The sequence below is a fragment of the Dendropsophus ebraccatus genome, unplaced genomic scaffold (assembly GCF_027789765.1).
Source record: "Dendropsophus ebraccatus isolate aDenEbr1 unplaced genomic scaffold, aDenEbr1.pat pat_scaffold_753_ctg1, whole genome shotgun sequence".
NCBI lineage: Eukaryota > Metazoa > Chordata > Amphibia > Anura > Hylidae > Dendropsophus > Dendropsophus ebraccatus.
The window spans coordinates 1-18,137 of NW_027210352.1; the positions used below are offsets into that span (position 1 = coordinate 1).

At 57.4% G+C, this 18,137-nt stretch overlaps 11 non-coding genes and 13 pseudogenes across 11 annotated transcripts; all 24 read left to right on the forward strand.

The window, feature by feature from the left end:
• Positions 1–405: 405 nt before the first annotated feature.
• On the forward strand, positions 406–523 carry LOC138779711 (5S ribosomal RNA; annotated as a pseudogene).
• Positions 524–1,866: 1,343 nt separating this feature from the next.
• Positions 1,867–1,988, forward strand: LOC138779702 (5S ribosomal RNA; annotated as a pseudogene).
• Positions 1,989–2,564: 576 nt separating this feature from the next.
• LOC138779651 (5S ribosomal RNA) lies at positions 2,565–2,682 on the forward strand. Its single transcript, XR_011361109.1, has one exon. It is a non-coding gene; the product is annotated as a 5S ribosomal RNA (ribosomal RNA).
• A 392-nt stretch (positions 2,683–3,074) lies between these two features.
• LOC138779692 (5S ribosomal RNA) lies at positions 3,075–3,192 on the forward strand (annotated as a pseudogene).
• An 859-nt stretch (positions 3,193–4,051) lies between these two features.
• On the forward strand, positions 4,052–4,170 carry LOC138779680 (5S ribosomal RNA; annotated as a pseudogene).
• A 567-nt stretch (positions 4,171–4,737) lies between these two features.
• Positions 4,738–4,859, forward strand: LOC138779709 (5S ribosomal RNA; annotated as a pseudogene).
• Positions 4,860–5,251: 392 nt separating this feature from the next.
• On the forward strand, positions 5,252–5,366 carry LOC138779705 (5S ribosomal RNA; annotated as a pseudogene).
• Positions 5,367–6,223: 857 nt separating this feature from the next.
• Positions 6,224–6,343, forward strand: LOC138779677 (5S ribosomal RNA). Its single transcript, XR_011361134.1, has one exon. It is a non-coding gene; the product is annotated as a 5S ribosomal RNA (ribosomal RNA).
• A 568-nt stretch (positions 6,344–6,911) lies between these two features.
• LOC138779689 (5S ribosomal RNA) lies at positions 6,912–7,028 on the forward strand (annotated as a pseudogene).
• Positions 7,029–7,421: 393 nt separating this feature from the next.
• LOC138779721 (5S ribosomal RNA) lies at positions 7,422–7,540 on the forward strand. Its single transcript, XR_011361148.1, has one exon. It is a non-coding gene; the product is annotated as a 5S ribosomal RNA (ribosomal RNA).
• An 865-nt stretch (positions 7,541–8,405) lies between these two features.
• Positions 8,406–8,524, forward strand: LOC138779694 (5S ribosomal RNA; annotated as a pseudogene).
• A 563-nt stretch (positions 8,525–9,087) lies between these two features.
• Positions 9,088–9,206, forward strand: LOC138779646 (5S ribosomal RNA). The gene has a single exon (XR_011361104.1). It is a non-coding gene; the product is annotated as a 5S ribosomal RNA (ribosomal RNA).
• A 395-nt stretch (positions 9,207–9,601) lies between these two features.
• Positions 9,602–9,716, forward strand: LOC138779707 (5S ribosomal RNA; annotated as a pseudogene).
• An 861-nt stretch (positions 9,717–10,577) lies between these two features.
• LOC138779684 (5S ribosomal RNA) lies at positions 10,578–10,698 on the forward strand (annotated as a pseudogene).
• Positions 10,699–11,265: 567 nt separating this feature from the next.
• LOC138779718 (5S ribosomal RNA) lies at positions 11,266–11,384 on the forward strand. The gene has a single exon (XR_011361145.1). It is a non-coding gene; the product is annotated as a 5S ribosomal RNA (ribosomal RNA).
• A 397-nt stretch (positions 11,385–11,781) lies between these two features.
• LOC138779722 (5S ribosomal RNA) lies at positions 11,782–11,900 on the forward strand. Its single transcript, XR_011361149.1, has one exon. It is a non-coding gene; the product is annotated as a 5S ribosomal RNA (ribosomal RNA).
• Positions 11,901–12,760: 860 nt separating this feature from the next.
• LOC138779655 (5S ribosomal RNA) lies at positions 12,761–12,880 on the forward strand. Its single transcript, XR_011361113.1, has one exon. It is a non-coding gene; the product is annotated as a 5S ribosomal RNA (ribosomal RNA).
• A 566-nt stretch (positions 12,881–13,446) lies between these two features.
• On the forward strand, positions 13,447–13,565 carry LOC138779719 (5S ribosomal RNA). Its single transcript, XR_011361146.1, has one exon. It is a non-coding gene; the product is annotated as a 5S ribosomal RNA (ribosomal RNA).
• Positions 13,566–13,960: 395 nt separating this feature from the next.
• On the forward strand, positions 13,961–14,079 carry LOC138779723 (5S ribosomal RNA). The gene has a single exon (XR_011361150.1). It is a non-coding gene; the product is annotated as a 5S ribosomal RNA (ribosomal RNA).
• An 862-nt stretch (positions 14,080–14,941) lies between these two features.
• On the forward strand, positions 14,942–15,061 carry LOC138779703 (5S ribosomal RNA; annotated as a pseudogene).
• A 588-nt stretch (positions 15,062–15,649) lies between these two features.
• Positions 15,650–15,768, forward strand: LOC138779727 (5S ribosomal RNA). The gene has a single exon (XR_011361153.1). It is a non-coding gene; the product is annotated as a 5S ribosomal RNA (ribosomal RNA).
• Positions 15,769–16,166: 398 nt separating this feature from the next.
• LOC138779679 (5S ribosomal RNA) lies at positions 16,167–16,285 on the forward strand (annotated as a pseudogene).
• An 895-nt stretch (positions 16,286–17,180) lies between these two features.
• Positions 17,181–17,301, forward strand: LOC138779701 (5S ribosomal RNA; annotated as a pseudogene).
• Positions 17,302–17,883: 582 nt separating this feature from the next.
• Positions 17,884–18,002, forward strand: LOC138779737 (5S ribosomal RNA). Its single transcript, XR_011361162.1, has one exon. It is a non-coding gene; the product is annotated as a 5S ribosomal RNA (ribosomal RNA).
• The last annotated feature ends 135 nt before the right edge of the window (positions 18,003–18,137 follow it).

The following is an 18,137-nucleotide window of genomic DNA, read 5'->3' on the forward strand; positions in this document are numbered from 1 at the left end:
CAGATGAGCCCTGTAGCCCGAGGGGGTAAGCCAGAGCCTTAAAAGCAGTGTGGGACGTCGATGGCCGTCCGTTGTAAAGCTTCCCCTGCCAAAGCAGCTTGTGTGACTAAAGCATAGAGTGATTGAGCGCGCCCAGCAGCTGAGGAAGCTAGTGTGAGGAAGGTGAGGGGCTTTTGGTGGTAAGGCTTTGAAAAGCAGAAAAAAAAAAGGCACAGACAGGCAGGATAGTTTGCCAGTTGGTTGTCATGAGGCTATAGGGGGCGTGGCAGAAGGCGCGCTTGCTGGGAGTGGCCGGCTGCAGACTGTAAAGGAAGGAAAAGTGAATATATAGCAAAAGCAGCTCTGTGCTGAGCAGCCGTCAGCAGACTGCAGAGTAGAAGAGCAGTAAAGAGCAGGCTGATCTCTGCCTACGGCCCACCACACCCTGAACCGCCCGCTCTCGTCTGATCTCGGAGCTAAGCAGGGTCTGGCCTGGTTAGTACTTGGATGGGAGACCGCCTGGGAATACCAGGTGCTGTAGGCTTTTGCTTTTCCTCCCTTCCACCAGCAGGGGTCAGTCTCCTCTCTGGCTTTTCCCCATTCTATTTTCAACTGCACATTTGCTTTGTTTTTTAAAGGTGCTTTCTCTCTTGTGCTGAGGAAGCCTGGCCTCCTTCTCATGGGGCCTGCAGCATTGGTGCTAACTCCTTTTAGTAGGGGATTTGATTGCAACGCAGAGGAAGGAGAGTTGGAGAGGGTCTGTCATGAGGCTAGATGGCTGGCTGTGCAGGGGCTGCGCGCGCTTAGTTTGCTCTGCCCGGCTGCAGACTGTGAAGCGAAGGAAAGCCAATAGAAAGGATGCAAAAGCAGGCCCTGCGCCGGGCAGCCGCAAACAGACTGCCTAGTAGAAGAGCAGTACAATAGAGGTCTAACTCTGCCTACGGCCACACCACCCTGACACGCCCGATCTCGTCTGATCTCGGAGCTATGCAGGTCGGCCTGGTTAGTACTTGGATGGGAACCGCCTGGAATACCAGTGCTGTAGTTTTTGTTTTTCCTCCCTTCTAACAGCAGGGCCCAGTCAGTCTCCCCTCTAGCTTTCTCCCCTTCTCTTTTTCAGCGGGGCATTTGCTTCTTTTTTAGGTGCTTTCTCTCTTGTGCCGTGGAAGCCTGCCTCCTCCTCCTCCTCCTCACGTTGGCAGCAGCATTCTTGCTCACTCCTTTTACAGTAGTAGTGGGCTTGACTGCAACAGCGGGGCAGCCGTGACCTGCAGGGGGCTAACTTACAGCACAACACCTGCTGTAGATTTTGGCAGGCGAGGCCAGCGCCCTAGAAAGGAGGCGCCGTCTGAAAGCAGCTTGCGTCACCGGCAAAAGCATCTCACCTTCTTCCTTGAACTGACGCCTGGACGCCTACGCCATCCCGTGGTGCCGGCCCGGCGCTTCTTTCCTGTCCACCCCGAGTTACTTCTGAGCCTGTGGAAGCCCTGCAGCCAGCCCTTTGAAAGAAAGGCACCTACTGAGAGGGGCAGTGAGTGTCAGGTTTTCCCTGGGTGGACAAAGCTGAGGTGCGTGAGGGCGGCACCCGGCCCTTGCATCCGCCTTTAGGACCCCACCCTCCCCGGTGGGGCCGGAGTGGTGCGGTGCTGGGATCCACGACTTGAGAGCTCCTAGCCAACTCCAGCTAGGGAAGACTCCTCGGCAAAGAAAGGAGCGCGTCTGTCCGCGCGCTGTGACATCCCTGCTGCCATGGGCTGCTTTGCCTTATGGAAGGTGGGGGATAGGGGGGTTTGGCGCTACCACTCGGCCAGCCTCCTCTGTGCCTAAGTCTGCGGGTCTGCGAGGCGCAGGAGAGGCCTTCTTGGGCCACGAGTCAGCGTGGCTGACGTCTACCGGCCATACACCACCCTGGGCACGCCCTATCTCGTCTGATCTCGGAAGCTAAGCAGGGTTGGGCTCGGACAGTACTGGGACGGGAGACCTCCCGGGAATACCGAGTGCTGTAGACCCTTTTCGGCCTTCCTTTAAGTCTTGCCGTCTTCCCTGCCCAGCAAGCATTGGAGGGGGCTCCGTTCTGGAGGTCAGCATGAAGGCGTGCCAGAGCTTGAAGCCCATGCCCCCCGAAAAAGGCCAGTGGGACGGAGGTCTGCGTGGGCCCCGCATCGGTCCATCCAGATGAGCCCTGTAGCCCGAGGGGTGTAAGCCAGAGCCTTAAAAGCAGTGTGGGACGATCGATGGGCCGTCCGTTGTAAAGCTTCCTCCTGCAAAGCAGCTTGTGTGACTAAAGCATAGAGTGAGTGAGCGCGCCCAAGCAGCTTAGGAGCTAGTGTGAGGAAGGTGAGGGGGCTTTTGGTGGTAAGGCTTTGAAAAAAGCAAAAAAAAAAAGAAGCAAAGACAGGCAGGAGAGTTTGCCAGGTGGTTGTCATGAGGCTAGAGGGGCTGTGCAGAGGCTGCGCTTGCTGGGAGTGGCCGCTGCAGACTGTAAAGGGAAGGAAAGTGAATAGATAGCAGAAAGCAGGCTCTGTGCTGAGCAGCCGTCAGGCAGACTGCAGAGTAGAAGAGCAGTAAAAGAGAGGCTGATCTCTGCCTACGGCACACCACCCTGAACACGCCCGATCTCGTCTGATCTCGGAAGCTAAGCAGGGTCGGGCCTGGTTAGTACTTGGATGGGAGACCGCCTGGGAATACCAGGTGCTGTAAGCTTTTGCTTTTCCTCCCTTCCACCAGCAGGGGTCAGTCTCCTCTATGGCTTTTCCCCATTCTATTTTTCAACTGCACATTTGCTTTGTTTTTTTAAGGTGCTTTCTCTCTTGTGCTGAGGAAGCCTGGCCTCCTTCTCATGGGGGCCTGCAGCATTGGTGCTAACTCCCTTTAGTAGGGGATTTGATTGCAACAGCAGGGAAGGAGAGTTGAGAGGGGCCTGTCATGAGCTAGAGGGCTGGCTGTGAAGGAGGCTGCGCGCGCTTGCTCTGCCCGGCTGCAGACTGTGAAGCGAAGAAAAGCCAATAGAAAGGATAGCAGAAAGCAGGCCCTGCGCCGGGCAGCCGTCAAACAGACTGCCGAGTAGAAGAGCAGTACAAGAGAGGGCTAACTCTGCCTACGGCCACACACCCTGAACACGCCCGATCTCGTCTGATCTCGGAAGCTATGCAGGGTCGGCCTGGGTTAGTACTTGGATGGGAGACCGCCTGGGAATACCAGGTGCTGTAGGCTTTTGTTTTTCCTCCTTCTAACAGCAGGGCCCAGTCAGTCTCCCTCTAGCTTTCTCCCTTCTCTTTTTCAAGCGGCATTTGCTTCTTTTTTTAGGTGCTTTCTCTCTTGTGCCGTGGAAGCCTGGCCTCCTCCTCTCCTCCTCCCCTCCTCCTCACGTTGGGCAGCAGCATTCTTGCTCACTCCTTTTACAGTAGTAGTGGGCTTGACTGCAACAGCGGCAGCCGTGACCTGCAGGGGGCTAACTTACAGCACACCACACCTGCTGTAGATTTTTGGCAGGCGAGGCCAGGCGCCCTAGAAAGGAGGCGCCGTCTGAAAAGCAGCTTGCGGTCACCGGCAAAAGCATCTCACCTTCTTCCTTGAACTGCCGCCTGGACGCCCTACGCCATCCCGTGTTGCCGGCCCGCCGCTTCTTTCCTGTCCACCCCGAGTTACTTCTGAGCTGTGGAAGCCCTGCAGCCAGCCCTTTGAAAGAAAGGCACCTACTGAGATGGGGCAGTGATGTGTCAGGTTTTCCCTGGGTGGACAAGAGCTGAGGTGCGTGAGGGCGGCACCCGGCCCTTGCATCCGCCTTTAGGACCCCACCCTCCCGGTGGGGCCGGAGTGGTGCGGTGCTGGGATCCACGACTTGAGAGCTCCTAGCCCAACTCCAGCTAGGGAAGACTCCTCGGCAAAGGAAGGAGCGCGTCTGTCCGCGCGCTGTGACATCCCTGCTGCCATGGGCTGCTTTGCCTTATGGAAGGTTGGGGATAGGGGGGGTTGGCGCTACCACACTCGGCCAGCCCTCTGTGCCTAAGTCTGCGGGTCTGCGAGGCGCAGGGAGGAGGCCTTCTTGGGCCACGGAGTCAGCGTGGCTGACGTCTACCGGCCATACCACCCTGGGCACGCCCGATCTCGTCTGATCTCGGAAGCTAAGCAGGGTTGGGCTCGGACAGTACTGGACGGGAGACCTCCCGGGAATACCGAGTGCTGTAGACCCTTTTCGGCCTTCCTTTAAGTCTTGCCGTCTTCCCTGCCCAGCAAGCATTGGAGGGGGCTCCGTTCTGGAGGTCAGCATGAAGGCGTGCCAGAGCTTGAAGCCCAATGCCCCCCGAAAAAGGCCAGTGGGGCCCCGCATCGGTCCATCCAGATGAGCCCTGTAGCCCGAGGGGTGTAAGCCAGAGCCTTAAAAGCAGTGTGGGGACGATCGATGGCCGCCGTTTGTAAAGCTTCCCCCTGCAAAGCAGCTTGTGTGACTAAGCATAGAGTGAGTGAGCGCGCCCCAAGCAGCTTAGAGCTAGTGTGAGGAAGTGAGGGGGCTTTTTGGTGGTAAGGCTTTGAAAAAAGCAAAAAAAAAAAAAGAAGCAAAGACAGGCAGGAGAGTTTGCCAGGTGGTTGTCATGAGGCTAGAGGGGGCTGTGCAGAAGGCTGCGCTTGCTGGGAGTGGCCGGCTGCAGACTGTAAAGGGAAGGAAAAGTGAATAGATAGCAGAAAGCAGGCTCTGTGCTGAGCCAGCCGTCAGGCAGACTGCAGAGTAGAAGAGCAGTAAAAGAGAGGCTGATCTCTGCCTACGGCCACACCACCTGAACACGCGAAAAAGATCTCGTCTGATCTCGGAAGCTAAGCAGGGTCGGGCCTGGTTAGTACTTGGATGGGAGACCGCCTGGAAATACCAGGTGCTGTAGGCTTTTGCTTTTCCTCCCTTCCACCAGCAGGGGTCAGTCTCCTCTATGGCTTTTCCCATTCTATTTTTCAACTGCACATTTGCTTTGTTTTTTAAGGTGCTTTCTCTCTTGTGCTGAGGAAGCCTGGCCTCCTTCTCATGGGGGCCTGCAGCATTGGTGCTAACTCCTTTTAGTAGGGGATTTGATTGCAACAGCAGAGGAAGGAGAGTTGGAGAGGGCCTGTCATGAGGCTAGAGGGCTGGCTGTGAAGGAGGCTGCGCGCGCTTGCTCTGCCCGGCTGCAGACTGTGAAGCGAAGGAAAAGCCAATAGAAAGGATAGCAGAAAGCAGGCCCTGCGCCGGGCAGCCGTCAAACAGACTGCCGAGTAAAGAGCAGTACAAGAGAGGGCTAACTCTGCCTACGGCCACACACCCTGAACACGCCGATCTCGTCTGATCTCGGAAGCTATGCAGGGTCGGGCCTGTTAGTACTTGGATGGGAGACCGCCTGGGAATACAGGTGCTGTAGGCTTTTGTTTTTCCTCCCTTCTAACAGCAGGGCCCAGTCAGTCTCCCTCTAGCTTTCTCCCTTCTCTTTTTCAAGCGGGCATTTGCTTCTTTTTTAGGTGCTTTCTCTCTTGTGCCGTGGAAGCCTGGCCTCCTCCTCCTCCTCTCCTCCTCCTCACGTTGGGCAGCAGCATTCTTGCTCACTCCTTTTACAGTAGTAGTGGCTTGACTGCAACAGCGGCAGCCGTGACCTGCAGGGGGCTAACTTACAGCACAACACCTGCTGTAGATTTTGGCAGGCGAGGCCAGGCGCCCTAGAAAGGAGGCGCCGTCTGAAAAGCAGCTTGCGGTCACCGGCAAAAGCATCTCACCTTCTTCCTTGAACTGACCCTGGACGCCCTACGCCATCCCGTGTTGCCGGCCCGGCCGCTTCTTTCCTGTCCACCCCGAGTTACTTCTGAGCCTGTGGAAGCCCTGCAGCCAGCCCTTTGAAAGAAAGGCACCTACTGAGAGGGGGCAGTGATGTGTCAGGTTTTCCCTGGGTGGACAAGAGCTGAGGTGCGTGAGGGCGGCACCCGGCCCTTGCATCCGCCTTTAGGACCCCACCCCTCCCCGGTGGGCCGGAGTGGTGCGGTGCTGGGATCCACGACTTGAGAGCTCCTAGCCCAACTCCAGGCTAGGGAAGACTCCTCGGCAAAGGAAAGGAGCGCGTCTGTCCGCGCGCTGTGACATCCCTGCTGCCATGGGCTGCTTTGCCTTATGGAAGGTGTGGGGATAGGGGGGTTTGGCGCTACCACTCGGCCAGCCCTCTGTGCCTAAGTCTGCGGGTCTGCGAGGCGCAGGGAGGAGGCCTTCTTGGGCCACGGAGTCAGCGTGGCTGACGTCTACCGGCCATACCACCCTGGGCACGCCCGATCTCGTCTGATCTCGGAAGCTAAGCAGGGTTGGGCTCGGACAGTACTGGGACGGGAGACCTCCCCGGAATACCGAGTGCTGTAGACCCTTTTCGGCCTTCCTTTAGTCTTCTTGCCGTCTTCCCCTGCCCAGCAAGCATTGGAGGGGGCTCCGTTCTGGAGGTCAGCATGAAGGCGTGCCAGAGCTTGAAGCCCAATGCCCCCGAAAAAAGTCCGGAGTGGGGCCCCGCATCGTCCATCCAGATGAGCCCTGTAGCCCGAGGGGTGTAAGCCAGAGCCTTAAAAGCAGTGTGGGACGATCGATGGCCGTCCGTTGTAAAGCTTCCCCCTGCAAAGCAGCTTGTGTGACTAAGCATAGAGTGAGTGAGCGCGCCCAAGCAGCTTAGGAGCTAGTGTGAGGAAGGTGAGGGGGCTTTGGGGTAAGGCTTTGAAAAAAGCAAAAAAAAAAAAAAGACAGGCAGGAGAGTGGGAGGAGAGTTTCCAGGTGGTTGTCATGAGGCTAGAGGGGGCTGTGCAGAAGGCTGCGCTTGCTGGGAGTGGCCGGCTGCAGACTGTAAAGGGAAGGAAATGAATAGATAGCAGAAAGCAGGCTCTGTGCTGAGCAGCCGTCAGGCAGACTGCAGAGTAGAAGAGCAGTAAAAGAGAGGCTGATCTCTGCCTACGGCACACCACCCTGAACACGCCCGATCTCGTCTGATCTCGGAAGCTAAGCAGGGTCGGGCCTGGTTAGTACTTGGATGGGAGACCGCCTGGGAATACCAGTGCTGTAAGCTTTTGCTTTTCCTCCCTTCCACCAGCAGGGTCAGTCTCCTCTATGGCTTTTCCCCATTCTATTTTTCAACTGCACATTTGCTTTGTTTTTTTAAGGTGCTTTCTCTCTTGTGCTGAGGAAGCCTGGCCTCCTTCTCATGGGGGCCTGCAGCATTGGTGCTAACTCCTTTTAGTAGGGATTTGATTGCAACAGCAGAGGAAGGAGAGTTGGAGAGGGGCTGTCATGAGGCTAGAGGGCTGGCTGTGAAGGAGGCTGCGCGCGCTTGCTCTGCCCGGCTGCAGACTGTGAAGCGAAGGAAAAGCCAATAGAAAGGATAGCAGAAAGCAGGCCCTGCGCCGGGCAGCCGTCAAACAGACTGCCGAGTAGAAGAGCAGTACAAGAGAGGGCTAACTCTGCCTACGGCCACACCACCCTGAACACGCCCGATCTCATCTGATCTCGGAAGCTATGCAGGGTCGGGCCTGGTTAGTACTTGGATGGGAGACCGCCTGGGAATACCAGGTGCTGTAGGCTTTTGTTTTTCCTCCCTTCTAACAGCAGGGCCCAGTCAGTCCTCCCCTCTAGCTTTCTCCCCTTCTCTTTTTCAAGCGGGCATTTGCTTCTTTTTTTAGGTGCTTTCTCTCTTGTGCCGTGGAAGCCTGGCCTACTCCTCCTCCTCCTCCTCCTCCTCCTCACGTTGGGCAGCAGCATTCTTGCTCACTCCTTTTACAGTAGTAGTGGGCTTGACTGCAACAGCGGCAGCCGTGACCTGCAGGGGGCTAACTTACAGCACAACACCTGCTGTAGATTTTGGCAGGCGAGGCCAGGCGCCCTAGAAAGGAGGCGCCGTCTGAAAAGCAGCTTGCGGTCACCGGCAAAAGCATCTCACCTTCTTCCTTGAACTGACGCCTGGACGCCCTACGCCATCCCGTGTTGCCGGCCCGGCCGCTTCTTTCCTGTCCACCCCGAGTTACTTCTGAGCCTGTGGAAGCCCTGCAGCCAGCCCATTGAAAGAAAGGCACCTACTGAGAGGGGGCAGTGATGTGTCAGGTTTTCCCCTGGGTGGACAAGAGCTGAGGTGCGTGATGGGGCACCCGGCCCTTGCATCCGCCTTTAGGACCCCACCCTCCCCGGTGGGGCCGGAGTGGTGCGGTGCTGGGATCCACGACTTGAGAGCTCCTAGCCCAACTCCAGGCTAGGGAAGACTCCTCGCAAAGGAAAGGAGCGCGTCTGTCCGCGCGCTGTGACATCCCTGCTGCCATGGGCTGCTTTGCCTTATGGAGGTGTGGGGATAGGGGGGGTTGGCGCTACCACTCGGCCAGCCCTCTGTGCCTAAGTCTGCGGGTCTGCGAGGCGCAGGGAGGAGGCCTTCTTGGGCCACGGAGTCAGCGTGGCTGACGTCTACCGGCCATACCACCCTGGGCACGCCCGATCTCTCTGATCTCGGAAGCTAAGCAGGGTTGGGCTCGGACAGTACTGGGACGGGAGACCTCCCGGGAATACCGAGTGCTGTAGACCCTTTTCGGCCTTCCTTTAAGTCTTGCCGTCTTCCCCTGCCCAGCAAGCATTGGAGGGGGCTCCGTTCTGGAGGTCAGCATGAAGGCGTGCCAGAGCTTGAAGCCCAATGCCCCCGAAAAAGGCCAGTGGGCCCCGCATCGGTCCATCCAGATGAGCCCTGTAGCCCGAGGGGTGTAAGCCAGAGCCTTAAAAGCAGTGTGGGACGATCGATGGCCGTCCGTTGTAAAGCTTCCCCCTGCAAAGCAGCTTGTGTGACTAAAGCATAGAGTGAGTGAGCGCGCCCAAGCAGCTTAGGAGCTAGTGTGAGGAAGGTGAGGGGGCTTTTGGTGGTAAGGCTTTGAAAAAAGCAAAAAAAAAAAGAAGCAAAGACAGGCAGGAGAGTTTTGCCAGGTGGTTGTCATGAGGCTAGAGGGGGCTGTGCAGAAGGCTGCGCTTGCTGGGAGTGGCCGGCTGCAGACTGTAAAGGGAAGAAAAGTGAATAGATAGCAGAAAGCAGGCTCTGTGCTGAGCAGCCGTCAGGCAGACTGCAGAGTAGAAGAGCAGTAAAAGAGAGGCTGATCTCTGCCTACGGCCACACCACCCTGAACACGCCCGATCTCGTCTGATCTCGGAAGCTAAGCAGGGTCGGGCCTGGTTAGTACTTGGATGGGAGACCGCCTGGGAATACCAGGTGCTGTAGGCTTTTGCTTTTCCTCCCTTCCACCAGCAGGGTCAGTCTCCTCTATGGCTTTTCCCCATTCTATTTTTCAACTGCACATTTGCTTTGTTTTTTAAGGTGCTTTCTCTCTTGTGCTGAGGAAGCCTGGCCTCCTTCTCATGGGGGCCTGCAGCATTGGTGCTAACTCCTTTTAGTAGGGGATTTGATGCAACAGCAGAGGAAGGAGAGTTGGAGAGGGGCCTGTCATGAGGCTAGAGGGCTGGCTGTGAAGGAGGCTGCGCGCGCTGATGCTCTGCCCGGCTGCAGACTGTGAAGCGAAGGAAAAGCCAATAGAAAGGATAGCAGAAAGCAGGCCCTGCGCCGGGCAGCCGTCAAACAGACTGCCGAGTAGAAGAGCAGTACAAGAGAGGGCTAACTCTGCCTACGGCCACACCCACAACACCCCGATCTCGTCTGATCTCGGAAGCTATGCAGGGTCGGGCCTGGTTAGTACTTGGATGGGAGACCGCCTGGGAATACCAGGTGCTGTAGGCTTTTGTTTTTCCTCCCTTCTAACAGCAGGGCCCAGTCAGTCTCCCTCTAGCTTTCTCTTCCCCTTCTCTTTTTCAAGCGGGCATTTGCTTCTTTTTTTAGGTGCTTTCTCTCTTGTGCCGTGGAAGCCTGGCCTACTCCTCCTCCTCCTCCTCCTCACGTTGGGCAGCAGCATTCTTGCTCACTCCTTTTACAGTAGTAGTGGGCTTGACTGCAACAGCGGCAGCCGTGACCTGCAGGGGGCTAACTTACAGCACAACACCTGCTGTAGATTTTGGCAGGCGAGGCCAGGCGCCCTAGAAAGGAGGCGCCGTCTGAAAAGCAGCTTGCGGTCACCGGCAAAAGCATCTCACCACCTTCTTCCTTGAACTGACGCCTGGACGCCCTACGCCATCCCGTGTTGCCGGCCCGGCCGCTTCTTTCCTGTCCACCCCGAGTTACTTCTGAGCCTGTGGAAGCCCTGCAGCCAGCCCTTTGAAAGAAAGGCACCTACTGAGAGGGGGCAGTGATGTGTCAGTTTTCCCTGGGTGGACAAGAGCTGAGGTGCGTGAGGGCGGCACCCGGCCCTTGCATCCGCCTTTAGGACCCCACCCCCCCGGTGGGGCCGGAGTGGTGCGGTGCTGGGATCCACGACTTGAGAGCTCCTAGCCCAACTCCAGCTAGGGAAGACTCCTCGGCAAAGGAAAGAGCGCGTCTGTCCGCGCGCTGTGACATCCCTGCTGCCATGGGCTGCTTTGCCTTATGGAAGGTGTGGGGATAGGGGGGGTTGGCGCTACCACTCGGCCAGCCCTCTGTGCCTAAGTCTGCGGGTCTGCGAGGCGCAGGGAGGAGGCCTTCTTGGGCCACGGAGTCAGCGTGGCTGACGTCTACCGGCCATACCACCCTGGGCACGCCCGATCTCGTCTGATCTCGGAAGCTAAGCAGGGTTGGGCTCGGACAGTACTGGGACGGGAGACCCTCCCGGGAATACCGAGTGCTGTAGACCCTTTTCGGCCTTCCTTTAAGTCTTGCCGTCTTCCCCTGCCCAGCAAGCATTGGAGGGGGCTCCGTTCTGGAGGTCAGCATGAAGGCGTGCCAGAGCTTGAAGCCCAATGCCCCCCGAAAAAAGGCCCAGTGGGCCCCGCATCGGTCCATCCAGATGAGCCCTGTAGCCCGAGGGGTGTAAGCCAGAGCCTTAAAAGCAGTGTGGGACGATCGATGGCCGTCCGTTGTAAAGCTTCCCCCTGCAAAGCAGCTTGTGTGACTAAAGCATAGAGTGAGTGAGCGCGCCCAAGCAGCTTAGGAGCTAGTGTGAGGAAGGTGAGGGGGCTTTTGGTGGTAAGGCTTTGAAAAAAGCAAAAAAAAAAAAGAAGCAAAGACAGGCAGGAGAGTTTGCCAGGTGGTTGTCATGAGGCTAGAGGGGGCTGTGCAGAAGGCTGCGCTTGCTGGGAGTGGCCGGCTGCAGACTGTAAAGGGAAGGAAAAGTGAATAGATAGCAGAAAGCAGGCTCTGTGCTGAGCAGCCGTCAGGCAGACTGCAGAGTAGAAGAGCAGTAAAAGAGAGGCTGATCTCTGCCTACGGCCACACCACCCTGAACACGCCCGATCTCGTCTGATCTCGGAAGCTAAGCAGGGTCGGGCCTGGTTAGTACTTGGATGGGAGACCGCCTGGGAATACCAGGTGCTGTAAGCTTTTGCTTTTCCTCCCTTCCACCAGCAGGGGTCAGTCTCCCCCCTTGGCTTTTCCCCATTCTATTTTTCAACTGCACATTTGCTTTGTTTTTTTAAGGTGCTTTCTCTCTTGTGCTGAGGAAGCCTGGCCTCCTTCTCATGGGGGCCTGCAGCATTGGTGCTAACTCCTTTTAGTAGGGGATTTGATTGCAACAGCAGAGGAAGGAGAGTTGGAGAGGGGCCTGTCATGAGGCTAGAGGGCTGGCTGTGAAGGAGGCTGCGCGCGCTTGCTCTGCCCGGCTGCAGACTGTGAAGCGAAGGAAAAGCCAATAGAAAGGATAGCAGAAAGCAGGCCCTGCGCCGGGCAGCCGTCAAACAGACTGCCGAGTAGAAGAGCAGTACAAGAGAGGGCTAACTCTGCCTACGGCCACACCACCCTGAACACGCCCGATCTCATCTGATCTCGGAAGCTATGCAGGGTCGGGCCTGGTTAGTACTTGGATGGGAGACCGCCTGGGAATACCAGGTGCTGTAGGCTTTTGTTTTTCCTCCCTTCTAACAGCAGGGCCCAGTCAGTCTCCCCTCTAGCTTTCTCCCCTTCTCTTTTTCAAGCGGGCATTTGCTTCTTTTTTTAGGTGCTTTCTCTCTTGTGCCGTGGAAGCCTGGCCTCCTCCTCCTCCTCCTCCTCCTCACGTTGGGCAGCAGCATTCTTGCTCACTCCTTTTACAGTAGTAGTGGGCTTGACTGCAACAGCGGCAGCCGTGACCTGCAGGGGGCTAACTTACAGCACAACACCTGCTGTAGATTTTGGCAGGCGAGGCCAGGCGCCCTAGAAAGGAGGCGCCGTCTGAAAAGCAGCTTGCGGTCACCGGCAAAAGCATCTCACCTTCTTCCTTGAACTGACGCCTGGACGCCCTACGCCATCCCGTGTTGCCGGCCCGGCCGCTTCTTTCCTGTCCACCCCGAGTTACTTCTGAGCCTGTGGAAGCCCTGCAGCCAGCCCTTTGAAAGAAAGGCACCTACTGAGAGGGGGCAGTGATGTGTCAGGTTTTCCCTGGGTGGACAAGAGCTGAGGTGCGTGAGGGCGGCACCCGGCCCTTGCATCCGCCTTTAGGACCCCACCCTCCCCGGTGGGGCCGGAGTGGTGCGGTGCTGGGATCCACGACTTGAGAGCTCCTAGCCCAACTCCAGGCTAGGGAAGACTCCTCGGCAAAGGAAAGGAGCGCGTCTGTCCGCGCGCTGTGACATCCCTGCTGCCATGGGCTGCTTTGCCTTATGGAAGGTGTGGGGATAGGGGGGGTTGGCGCTACCACTCGGCCAGCCCTCTGTGCCTAAGTCTGCGGGTCTGCGAGGCGCAGGGAGGAGGCCTTCTTGGGCCACGGAGTCAGCGTGGCTGACGTCTACCGGCCATACCACCCTGGGCACGCCCGATCTCGTCTGATCTCGGAAGCTAAGCAGGGTTGGGCTCGGACAGTACTGGGACGGGAGACCTCCCGGGAATACCGAGTGCTGTAGACCCTTTTCGGCCTTCCTTTAAGTCTTGCCGTCTTCCCCTGCCCAGCAAGCATTGGAGGGGGCTCCGTTCTGGAGGTCAGCATGAAGGCGTGCCAGAGCTTGAAGCCCAATGCCCCCCGAAAAAGGCCAGTGGGCCCCGCATCGGTCCATCCAGATGAGCCCTGTAGCCCGAGGGGTGTAAGCCAGAGCCTTAAAAGCAGTGTGGGACGATCGATGGCCGTCCGTTGTAAAGCTTCCCCCTGCAAAGCAGCTTGTGTGACTAAAGCATAGAGTGAGTGAGCGCGCCCAAGCAGCTTAGGAGCTAGTGTGAGGAAGGTGAGGGGGCTTTTGGTGGTAAGGCTTTGAAAAAAGCAAAAAAAAAAAAAGAAGCAAAGACAGGCAGGAGAGTTTGCCAGGTGGTTGTCATGAGGCTAGAGGGGGCTGTGCAGAAGGCTGCGCTTGCTGGGAGTGGCCGGCTGCAGACTGTAAAGGGAAGGAAAAGTGAATAGATAGCAGAAAGCAGGCTCTGTGCTGAGCAGCCGTCAGGCAGACTGCAGAGTAGAAGAGCAGTAAAAGAGAGGCTGATCTCTGCCTACGGCCACACCACCCTGAACACGCCCGATCTCGTCTGATCTCGGAAGCTAAGCAGGGTCGGGCCTGGTTAGTACTTGGATGGGAGACCGCCTGGGAATACCAGGTGCTGTAGGCTTTTGCTTTTCCTCCCTTCCACCAGCAGGGGTCAGTCTCCTCTATGGCTTTTCCCCATTCTATTTTTCAACTGCACATTTGCTTTGTTTTTTTAAGGTGCTTTCTCTCTTGTGCTGAGGAAGCCTGGCCTCCTTCTCATGGGGGCCTGCAGCATTGGTGCTAACTCCTTTTAGTAGGGGATTTGATTGCAACAGCAGAGGAAGGAGAGTTGGAGAGGGCCTGTCATGAGGCTAGAGGGCTGGCTGTGAAGGAGGCTGCGCGCGCTTGCTCTGCCCGGCTGCAGACTGTGAAGCGAAGGAAAAGCCAATAGAAAGGATAGCAGAAAGCAGGCCCTGCGCCGGGCAGCCGTCAAACAGACTGCCGAGTAGAAGAGCAGTACAAGAGAGGGCTAACTCTGCCTACGGCCACACCACCCTGAACACGCCCGATCTCATCTGATCTCGGAAGCTATGCAGGGTCGGGCCTGGTTAGTACTTGGATGGGAGACCGCCTGGGAATACCAGGTGCTGTAGGCTTTTGTTTTTCCTCCCTTCTAACAGCAGGGCCCAGTCAGTCTCCCCTCTAGCTTTCTCCCCTTCTCTTTTTCAAGCGGGCATTTGCTTCTTTTTTTAGGTGCTTTCTCTCTTGTGCCGTGGAAGCCTGGCCTACTCCTCCTCCTCCTCCTCCTCCTCCTCACGTTGGGCAGCAGCATTCTTGCTCACTCCTTTTACAGTAGTAGTGGGCTTGACTGCAACAGCGGCAGCCGTGACCTGCAGGGGGCTAACTTACAGCACAACACCTGCTGTAGATTTTGGCAGGCGAGGCCAGGCGCCCTAGAAAGGAGGCGCCGTCTGAAAAGCAGCTTGCGGTCACCGGCAAAAGCATCTCACCTTCTTCCTTGAACTGACGCCTGGACGCCCTACGCCATCCCGTGTTGCCGGCCCGGCCGCTTCTTTCCTGTCCACCCCGAGTTACTTCTGAGCCTGTGGAAGCCTGCAGCCAGCCCTTTGAAAGAAAGGCACCTACTGAGAGGGGGCAGTGATGTGTCAGGTTTTCCCTGGGTGGACAAGAGCTGAGGTGCGTGAGGGCGGCACCCGGCCCTTGCATCCGCCTTTAGGACCCCACCCTCCCCGGTGGGGCCGGAGTGGTGCGGTGCTGGGATCCACGACTTGAGAGCTCCTAGCCCAACTCCAGGCTAGGGAAGACTCCTCGGCAAAGGAAAGGAGCGCGTCTGTCCGCGCGCTGTGACATCCCTGCTGCCATGGGCTGCTTTGCCTTATGGAAGGTGTGGGATAGGGGGGGTTGGCGCTACCACTCGGCCAGCCCTCTGTGCTAAGTCTGCGGGTCTGCGAGGCGCAGGGAGGAGGCCTTCTGGGGCCACGGAGTCGCGTGGCTGACGTCTACCGGCCATACACCCTGGGCACGCCCGATCTCGTCTGATCTCGGAAGCTAAGCAGGGTTGGGCTCGGACAGTACTGGGACGGGAGACCTCCCGGGAATACCGGAGTGCTGTAGACCCTTTTCGGCCTTCCTTTAAGTCTTGCCGTCTTCCCCTGCCCAGCAAGCATTGGAGGGGGCTCCGTTCTGGAGGTCAGCATGAAGGCGTGCCAGAGCTTGAAGCCCAATGCCCCCCGAAAAGGCCAGTGGGACGGAGGTCCTGCCGTGGGCCCCGCATCGGTCCATCCAGATGAGCCCTGTAGCCCAGGGGTGTAAGCCAGAGCCTTAAAAGCAGTGGTGGGACGATCGATGGCCGGTCCGTTGTAAAGCTTCCCCCTGCAAAGCAGCTTGTGTGGACTAAAGCATAGAGTGAGTGAGCGCGCCCAAGCAGCTTAGGAGCTAGTGTGAGGAAGGTGAGGGGCTTTTGGTGGTAAGGCTTTTGAAAAAAGCAAAAAAAAAAAAAGAAGCAAAGACAGGCAGGAGAGTTTTGCCAGGTGGTTGTCATGAGGCTGGAGGGGGCTGTGCAGAAGGCTGCGCTTGCTGGGAGTGGCCGGCTGCAGGACTGTAAAGGGAAAGGAAAAGTGAATAGATAGCAGAAGCAGGCTCTGTGCTGAGCAGCCGTCAGGCAGACTGCAGAGTAGAAGAGCAGTAAAAGAGAGGCTGATCTCTGCCTACGGCCACACCACCCTGAACACGCCCGATCTTGTCTGATCTCGGAAGCTAAGCAGGGTCGGGCCTGGTTAGTACTTGGATGGGAGACCGCCTGGGAATACCAGGTGCTGTAGGCTTTTGCTTTTCCTCCCTTCCACCAGCAGGGGGTCAGTCTCCTCTATGGCTTTTCCCCATTCTATTTTTCAACTGCACATATTGCTTTGTTTTTTTAAGGTGCTTCTCTCTTGTGCTGAGGAAGCCTGGCCTCCTTCTCATGGGGGCCTGCAGCATGGTGCTAACTCTTTTAGTAGGGGATTTGATTGCAACAGCAGAGGAAGGAGAGTTGGAGAGGGGCCTGTCATGAGGCTAGAGGGCTGGCTGTGAAGGAGGCTGCGCGCGCGTTGCTCTGCCCGGCTGCAGACTGTGAAGCGAAGGAAAAGCCAATAGAAAGGATAGCAGAAAGCAGGCGCCTGCGCCGGGCAGCCGTCAAACAGACTGCCGAGTAGAAGGAGCAGTACAAGAGAGGGCTAACTCTGCCTACGGCCACACCACCCTGAACACCCCGATCTCGTCTGATCTCGGAAGCTATGCAGGGTCGGGCCTGGTTAGTACTTGGATGGGAGACCGCCTGGGAATACCAGGTGCCTGTAGGCCTTTTGTTTTTTCCTCCCTTCTAACAGCAGGGCCCAGTCAGTCTCCCCTCTAGCTTTCTCCCCTTCTCTTTTTCAAGCGGGCATTTGCTTCTTTTTTAGGTGCTTTCTCTCTTGTGCCGTGGAAGCCTGGCCTCGCATCCTCCTCCTCCTCCTCCTCCTCCTCCTCCTCCTCCTCCTCCTCCTCACGTTGGGCAGCAGCAGTCTTGCTCACTCCTTTTACAGTAGTAGTGGGCTTGACTGCAACAGCGGCAGCCGTGACCTGCAGGGGGCTAACTTACAGCACAACACCTGCTGTAGATTTTGGCAGGCGAGGCCAGGCGCCCTAGAAAGGAGGCGGCCGTCTGAAAAGCAGCTTGCGGTCACCGGCAAAAGCATCTCACCTTCTTCCTTGAACTGACGCCTGGACGCCCTACGCCATCCCGTGTTGCCGGCCCGGCCGCTTCTTTCCTGTCCACCCCGAGTTACTTCTGAGCCTGTGGAAAGCCCTGCAGCCAGCCCTTTGAAAGAAAGGCACCTACTGAGAGGGGGCAGTGATGTGTCAGGTTTTCCCTGGGTGGACAAGAGCTGAGGTGCGTTGAGGGCGGCACACCGCCCTTGCATCCGCCTTTAGGACCCCACCCTTCCCCGGTGGGGCCGGAGTGGTGCGGTGCTGGGATCCACGACTTGAGAGCTCCTAGCCCCAACTCCAGGCTAGGGAAGACTCCTCGGCAAAGGAAAGGAGCGCGTCTGTCCGCGCGCTGTGACATCCCTGCTGCCATGGGCTGCTTTGCCTTATGGAAGGTGTGGGGATAGGGGGGGTTGGCGCTACCACTCGGCCAGCCCTCTGTGCCTAAGTCTGGCGGTCTGCGAGGCGCAGGGAGGAGGCCTTCTTGGGCCACGGAGTCAGCGTGGCTGACGTCTACCGGCATACCACCCTGGGGCACGCCCGATCTCGTCTGATTCTCGGAAGCTAAGCAGGGTTGGGCTCGGACAGTACTGGGACGGGAGACCTCCCGGGAATACCGAGTGCTGTAGACCCTTTTCGGCCTTCCTTTAAGTCTTGCCGTCTTCCCCTGCCCAGCAAGCATTGGAGGGGCTCCGTTCTGGAGGTCAGCATGAAGGCGTGCCAGAGCTTGAAGCCCAATGCCCCCCGAAAAGGCCAGTGGGACGAGGCTCGTGGGCCCGCATCGGTCCATCCAGATGAGCCCTGTAGCCCGAGGGGTGTAAGCCAGAGCCTTAAAAGCAGTGTGGGACTGATCGATGGCCGTCCGTTGTAAAGCTTCCTCCTGCAAAGCGCTTGGTGTGACTAAAGCATAGAGTGAAGTGAGCGCGCCCAAGCAGCTTAGGAGCTAGTGTGAGGAAGGTGAGGGGGCTTTTGGTGGTAAGGCTTTGAAAAAAGCAAAAAAAAAAAAAAGAAGCAAAGACAGGCAGGAGAGTTTGCCAGGTGGTTTCATGAAGGCTAGAGGGGGCTGTGCAGAAGGCTGCGCTTGCTGGGAGTGGCCGGCTGCAGACTGTAAAGGGAAGGAAAAGTGAATAGATAGCAGAAAGCAGGCTCTGTGCTGAGGCAGCCGTTCAGGCAGACTGCAGAGTAGAAGAGCAGTAAAAGAGAGGCTGATCTCTGCCTACGGCCACACCACCCTGAACACGCCCGATCTCGTCTGATCTCGGAAGCTAAGCAGGGTCGGGCCTGGTTAGTACTTGGATTGGAGACCGCCTGGGAATACCAGGTGCTGTAGGCTTTTGCTTTTCCTCCCTTCCACCAGCAGGGGTCAGTCTCCTCTATGGCTTTTCCCCATTCTATTTTCAACTGCACATTTGCTTTGTTTTTTAAGGTGCTTTCTCTCTTGTGCTGAGGAAGCCTGGCCTCCTTCTCA